The 7,368-nt window shown below is 35.9% G+C and overlaps 1 pseudogene; it reads left to right on the forward strand.

Annotated features, from left to right (window-relative positions):
• The first annotated feature begins 5,634 nt into the window (after positions 1-5,634).
• Positions 5,635-6,402, forward strand: LOC149550117 (calmodulin-like protein 2; annotated as a pseudogene).
• The last annotated feature ends 966 nt before the right edge of the window (positions 6,403-7,368 follow it).

Consider the following 7,368-nt stretch of genomic DNA (forward strand, 5'->3'; position numbering starts at 1 on the left):
CAACTAAAAACCATAGAATACATAATGCTACCAATGGCTGATTTGTAGGGAATTTTCTCATTCTTTTTCTTCTTGTGTTTTAGGACATAATTTAGAACTTAATTGAAAGTGACCAGCAAGAGGAATAGGAGTTACTTTTGATTCAGCCATGCCAAATCATTCAACAACTTTGTCAATGTATTATTTTTGAGACAAAGTGATTTCCCTCTTTTTCCTATCCCTTGTGATTGTCATGCCAAGAATCTTTTTGGCCGCCCCTAAGTCTTTCATTGCAAATTTTCTTGCCAATTTTTGCTTCAACTCATTAACTATTCTTTTTATTGTGCCAGCTACTAACATGTCATCAACATAAAGAAGAAGGATGACAAACTCACCACTCAGAAGTTTCTTGAAGTAGACACATGGATCTGATTCACATCTTGTGAAATTATGCTTAGCCATGAAGCGATCAAATTTTACATACCACTATCTTGGGGCTTGTTTGAGGCCATACAAACTCCAATTTAATCTACAATAAAGATGTTCATGTCCCTTCTTTATGAACCCTTGAGGCTGCTCTGTGTAAAGTTCCTCTTCTACATCATCATGTAGGAATGCGATTTTCACATCAAGTTGTTCTAACTCAAGATCCCAAGCCGCTACTAATCCCAGAACAGTTCAGATAGTTGTCATCTTGGCAACCTGTGAGAAGATTTCATTGAAATCTATTACTTTTTCTTGATCAAATCCCTTTACCACCAATATGGCTTTGAAGCATTTGTTGCCTTCTCCTTCTTCTTTTAACTTGTATACCCACTTGTTCCTAAATGGTTTTCGATTAGGCGGACGAGATACCAAATCCCAAGTTTGATTCTTGAGTAAAGAATCCATTTTTTCACGCATCGTAGCTTGCCATTTTTCACTGTTTACATCTTTGAGAGTAGCTTTGTAAGTTTTTGGCTCGGAGAATTCTGAAATCAAAATTGAAGGCTCTGCCTCTTTAGCAAATAACAACTCATAATCTAAGAATTTAGTCGGCATTCTCCTTTCTCTAGTGGATCTTCTCATTTGAGGTTCTTTGTTATCTGGTTGAACCAATTCAAATGGAGAACCAGTTACTCTAGTTTGTTGATTTAAATTTTGAATGCCCTCTCTACTACTGGAGAACCGATTATCATAAGATTCATGCATAGGATTTTGGCCATTGATGCCAGTTGGATTTGTGGCCTCTGTATTTCCTTTTGGCAGAGAGAATAGATTACATGGATCCCATGAAGACTCCTTTCTAGATTGATCCATGCCTCCTACAGCATTACTTTTTGGAGTAGAGCACAACAACCTGCGAGGACTTTCACCCTTCCAACTGTGGGTGTTTAAGCAAACGTCTGTCACCTGTGGATTAATAGGCCCATGCCCAAAGCGGGTGTTAATATGACTATTAAAATGATTTACTTCTACAACTTTGATTGGTTCCTCCATATTAACTTGTGCAACCTCCGAATTAATATGTGCACCCTACGGATTAATATGTGCAACCTACAGATTAAAAGAATTTATATCATGCAGTCTATGTTCCAATGTTCCCTGCAAATCCACTTGCCCGAGCCCAAAGTGGGTATTATGAGGTGCATTTTCAATATGATTATAATTGCCTTGCATATTAACTACAAAATTTGAAATAGCTTTGACACCCTGCGCATTGACATCCTACAGATTAGCTTTTACAACATGCGGATTACTTAGACCCTATAGATTACTCACACCCTCTACGTTGATGTCCTACAGATCTATTTGCCCACCCTGCATCTTTGGATGAGCATTAAAGTTTGAAATATAGTCCCTGCCAATGTTATACTACAGGTTGTTAGTGTTTTCCACACTATGTCATGCATCCCATTCATTGTTTGGATGTGTTTCTTTGGAGTTATAGAAGACCGAAGGTATGAAGGGTCTTGGTTGCCAACACCACGATGTTTCAAACATAGTTGGCTATCATCCCTTGACTGATAGCCCAATGTAGTAAGAGGATCCCTTGAACTTTGGTTTGAAAAGCTTTCACAAACTTGATCATGATGGAGAGACAAATTCCTATCATGAGAAGAGATATCAAAAAAACTCTTGTGAAAAACTATCATCATGTCCTATGTTCCCAAGAGTGGAAGAAGATGATAAATTTGGAAATAGTACAAAGGTGGGACTATATGAGATAGTGTTAGGAACTTTTTGTGGATTCAATCCAACATTCCTTTGTGCAGCGATTGGCACAAATTCTTTTTCAGTCATTTCTTGAGAATGTAATGCTGGAAATGTTTTCTCATTGAAGACAATGTCTCTACTTCTAATAATTTTCTTATCAGTTAAACTCCAAAGCCTGAAGCCAAACTGATCTTCTCTGTATCCAACAAATATGCAAGGCTCAGATTTAGGATCCAGCTTGCTTCTCTTTTCTTTGGGCACATGTGTGAAAGCCTGACAACCAAAAACTTTAAGACAAGAGTAAGAAATTCTTCTACCTTGCCATTCCTCTTCTAGAATTCTGAAGTTCGACCTTGAAGAAGGACTCTGATTAATGAGATATATATGGCTGTATTACATGCCTCAGCCTAGAATTCTTTTTCCAATCCTGCATTTGAAAGCATACACCGAGCTTTCTCCATTATTGTCCTATTGAGTCTTTCTGCTGCCCCGTTTTCTTGAGGGGTGTAGGGTACAACTTTCACCCTACGAATACCATTATCTGCACAATAATTGTCAAACTCCAACGAACAAAACTCACCTCCATTATCCGTTTTTAAACATTTGATCTTATGACCCCTTTGGTTTTCAACAAGAGCTTTGAAAACTTTAAACTGAGAAAAAACTTTAGATTTATTTGCCATCATATATATACATACTTTCCTAGTACAATCATCAAGGAAAGTAACAAAAATTTGTGCACCTCCTAAAGAGCTTACCTCAACCGGACCAAAGACATCCGAGTGTACAAGTTCCAATGGTTTTTCCTTGAGATTATGTCCATCTTTCAAGAAGCTGACCCACTTTTTCTTTCCATAGAGGCAATGTTCACAAAATTCTAAAGCTAATTGGAGACCCAGTAGTTGATCTCTTTTGAGCATTATCTCAAGGCCCTTTTTGCTCATGTGGCCTAATCTTTGATGCCAAAGTGTTGCATTGCTGCCCATGATCGTCATAGCAGCCCCTATTTGAGTAGGCTTCTCAAGAAGATAAAGATTACCAACTTTGTTTCCCTTGGCAATTATTCTCAAACCTGTGGTAACTTTCTGAGTATCCGAACGTAAGGTTGGATAATATCCTTGTACAAAGAGTTGACTGATGGAAATCATATTTCACTTTAATTTGGGAACATGGAAAACATCTTTTAACAACCATTTCCCTCCATCTTCCAGTGGTAACAAAATGTCACCTTTGCCAACTATTTCGCAGGATTTTTTGTCTCCAAGAAATACCTCTCCAAATTGACCTTCATGGTAGTTTGAAAACAATCTGTACATGAAGTAGCATGGAAAGAAGCTCTGGAATCTATCACCCAAGAATCTGATTTTGTGTCACTTGTAGAAAGAACGAAAGCACTTTCATCTTTCTCATAGGTTGTATTTGCCTCCCTGTTTCTCACATTTTCTTGTGCTTTCTTGTAAGCTCAATAATTTTTCTTTGTGTGGCCAGGCTTACCACAAAACCAGTGTTCTCCATTCCTACCTCTTGACCTTGAACGATTAGATGACTTTGATCTTCACTAATTGTAATTATTATTTCCTCTATAATGGCTTCTTCCTCTTCTCTCAGTGCTAACCATAGTGAGAGCATCACCGGATGAGGAGTCTCTGTTACTCCTTCTCATGTCTTCACTTAATAAAGTGGCAACAACTTCATCATAGGCCAGCTTTGACTTCGTAGAGTTTGAAGTACTTACAACTGTAACTACGGGATCCCAACTATCAGGTAAAGAACATAACAAGATGATGGCTTTGGGTTCGTTAGCTTGAGTCATACCAACCGAGCTTGCTTGACATAGTAGGGTATTCAAATCATTTATATGATTGGACATCGCAATCCCTTCATTTTTAGTTTGTAGAGTTTCTTCATAATGAAGATTTTGTTTGCAGTCGATGCCGTTTGATACATATTTTGAAGTTTGTCCCAAACTTCTTTCGTTGACTTCTCATTTGAGACATTGAACAAGACATTTTTCGCTAGCAAGAGAAAAATGGATGTCATCGCCTTCTCATCCATCTTTTCCCAATCTTCATCAGACATTGTAGCTAGTTTCTTAGACTTTCCTTCGATTGCGAGAGCCAAGTCTTGCTTAACCAGTAAGGAGCGCATCTGCACTTTCCATAGGCTATAATTCTTGCCTGTAAATTTCTCTATTTTCGTATTCTCCATCTTTTTGGAAAAAAATCAACACCGATTTCCCAATCTGCACACCTCATGCTCTAATACCAATTGAAAGGATAAACAGAGAAATAAAAATGATGCAATACAAAAATACGCAACACCAAATTTATCCTGGTTCACCACAATAGTGGCTATGTCCACACTGTAGAGTATTGGATTAATGTGTAAAAAATTAAATAAAAATGAAGGAGCAGCATATAAAAAGGCTCCAATAATATTACATATGAAAGGTCTCAAGAAACCAAGAGACATGTTTATTGGAAGGAAGAAACAAGTGACCATTGGCCTTCACAATATCAACACCTTTAATATCTTTCCATGCAAAGACCTTAAATCTGTCTTATCACAGAAAACTGTTATAATTTGAAAAATGAATTTTGTATGATTGAGACTCATCATGAGTGAGATATTAACTATTGTGAAGACATTATTTACAGACCATTCATGTCATTTAGCAAGAGGAAAAATAATGCACATCATGAGATTTTCAATGGTGCACAAGTAAGCCCTTGGCTAAATAGTCCAAGATATGCATATATTTGACAGTTTATATAATTTATTAATTAACTTAAAAAATACAGATCAATAATTGATTTTATAGTTTTAAAATTAATTAATAAATTACATAAACTGTCAAATCAGATACAAATTTTCTGCTGGATAGACGTCTCTGCCCTCGTATTCCATGTGGTGTACTTATTGAAATGCTACCTTTGTCTTTATACCAAGGAGTCTCCTGCAAACGTCAGGACTGCTGTTTTCTTTTTTGGCTTTACACAGTGGATGGATACGGCATTCTAATTGAAGGGCAATGTGGTCCTCTCATAATTTCAAATCACTTATATGAGCAGTGAAAAACGACAAGACAATTATTTTTGTGGTTTAGAAATGAGTTTCTATTGTGTACCAAAATGTCTTTTTAAAATAATTTATTCGGTCATTAATGTTTCAAAGCTCTGAATAAATGCATTTATTAGAGTTTACTAGGAAGAGGTTTATGTAGAAATGACAATACAACTGAAATTGATATTTCTCAGGCAGGTTCCTTCCACCTTCGTTGGCTACTCTCAACCACCAGAAATACCCTTTCTTGTGTCTGATAATCGGGATTTGGTTTCTATTGAAATAGTATTTAATAGTATAGAGGCCCACTGAGGAGCACTAAGGCTTAGAGCACTTGATAGTGGGAGAAAACAAGATATATTTATTCTACAGAATCGGAGACATTTATTATCAAAGATGTCTTCAATTTTGGATGTTAACGAGCCCATCATTGATGGGTGTTGGTATTATGGTTCTCTCTTCAGTCCAAAGAAGAACATTGATCTTGATGCAATTTTAAAAATCAGCCTAGGTCATAGCGAGCATACTGGTGTTCGGCATTCCTCAAGATGAAAATGCCAGCAACCCATTGCAAGGAATAAAGAAATATTGAAAGAAGAAAGTCGTAATGGTAGTAGTTCATGTTCTAAGCCAAGAAATTCTCATTCAGCTAAAATTTCGGGGGAAGATGCAGAAAAGGAAGTTGAGTGTCTTGCAAGTATGTTTAGAACTTTGGATGAAGATGGTGATAGATGAGTTAGTTCAGATGAGATAATGAGGTTTTTGGAGAGATTAAGCTAGGACATGCCAAAGGAGGAGGTGGAATTTTCTGTCAGATCAGTGTAGATCAGTGTCTGCATGTGGTAATGACTTCCTCACTATAGAATCCTGTTTGCAGACAAGGAAGAGGAAGTTGAAAATTTGAAGGTTGAAGAGAAGGCAATATGTGAGGCATTTAATGTATTTGATCAAAATGGAGATGGGTTTATCAGTGCAATGGAGTTGGCTGATGTTCTCTCCAGATTAGGGTTTGTGGAAGGGAAGGATTTGAGTTGTTGTGAGAGTATGATTGAGAGTGTGGATTATAATGGAGATGGGTTTGTGGATATTCATGAGTTTAGGCATTTAATCACCTGAATTCCTTCTGCTTCTCGTCCATGTCTTCAATGTGTTGCTACAGTCTAATGGCATGCCAATAGTTATTGGCTAGAATGGAATATTTTGAAGAGTTAACAATTATCCTACGACAAGAATTTTGTAATTTAGTAATCAAGAGAGCTTCCTAATTTAGTAATCAAGTGAACTTCCTAATTTTCCGTAGAATATTGGCAAATCAATTTCATATTTAAACAAGGGACGCCAAATTTCATGCCTTCGTGCCATATGTGTATTAGATGAAGTATTTGTGGCTTGAGAAAATGAACAATAGAGATGAAGGTTGAAAATAAATGATTTGGTGTTGTGAGAATGTAGTTGAATATCTATGATCATAGTTGTGAATGCATTGGAAGAACAATTGAAATAAATGAGAATATACATGAGGAAGATTTACCCACTAGTAAATCCACCTTCTTTAAATTTGTGGCTATGTCATAATACAATTTATATAATTGAAAAAATGTGATAATCAGTGTCCTATGGATATGCTGAATCTTGTTTGACATTGTACCTTATACAAAATAAAGAGATTACTACTTGTTCTTCATTCTATCTTTGGAAAAATTGTTTTACTTTTATATTATATTAAACTGAATATACCATTGACATTGTACCTTATACAAAATAAAGAGATTACTACTTATTCTTCATTGGATCTTTGCTAAGAACTCCACCTTTGAAAAAATTGTTTTACTTTTATATTATATTAAACTGAATATACCATTGTAGAAGAAAAGTTACAAGAAATTACTTTAAGAAGTTGCAAGTAGAAGAAAAGTTGCAAGAAATTACTATCTAAAAATTGCAAGTGCACAAGCAACTACTAATTTTTTAATCTTGTTTACATCATGAAGCATACAATGTTTTTGTTTGTAGTTAAGTTGCATACAAAGACCTAAAGTAAAGTCATGTGAATTCTACATAATGTTTAAAATCTTAGAGGGTGTGAAGTTTGGTAATTACTTTAACAAATACATAACAGAAAATGTAACA

The sequence above is a fragment of the Cupressus sempervirens genome, chromosome 7, assembly GCF_028749045.1.
Source record: "Cupressus sempervirens isolate cs-2001-9-10 chromosome 7, ASM2874904v1, whole genome shotgun sequence".
Lineage (NCBI taxonomy): Eukaryota > Viridiplantae > Streptophyta > Pinopsida > Cupressales > Cupressaceae > Cupressus > Cupressus sempervirens.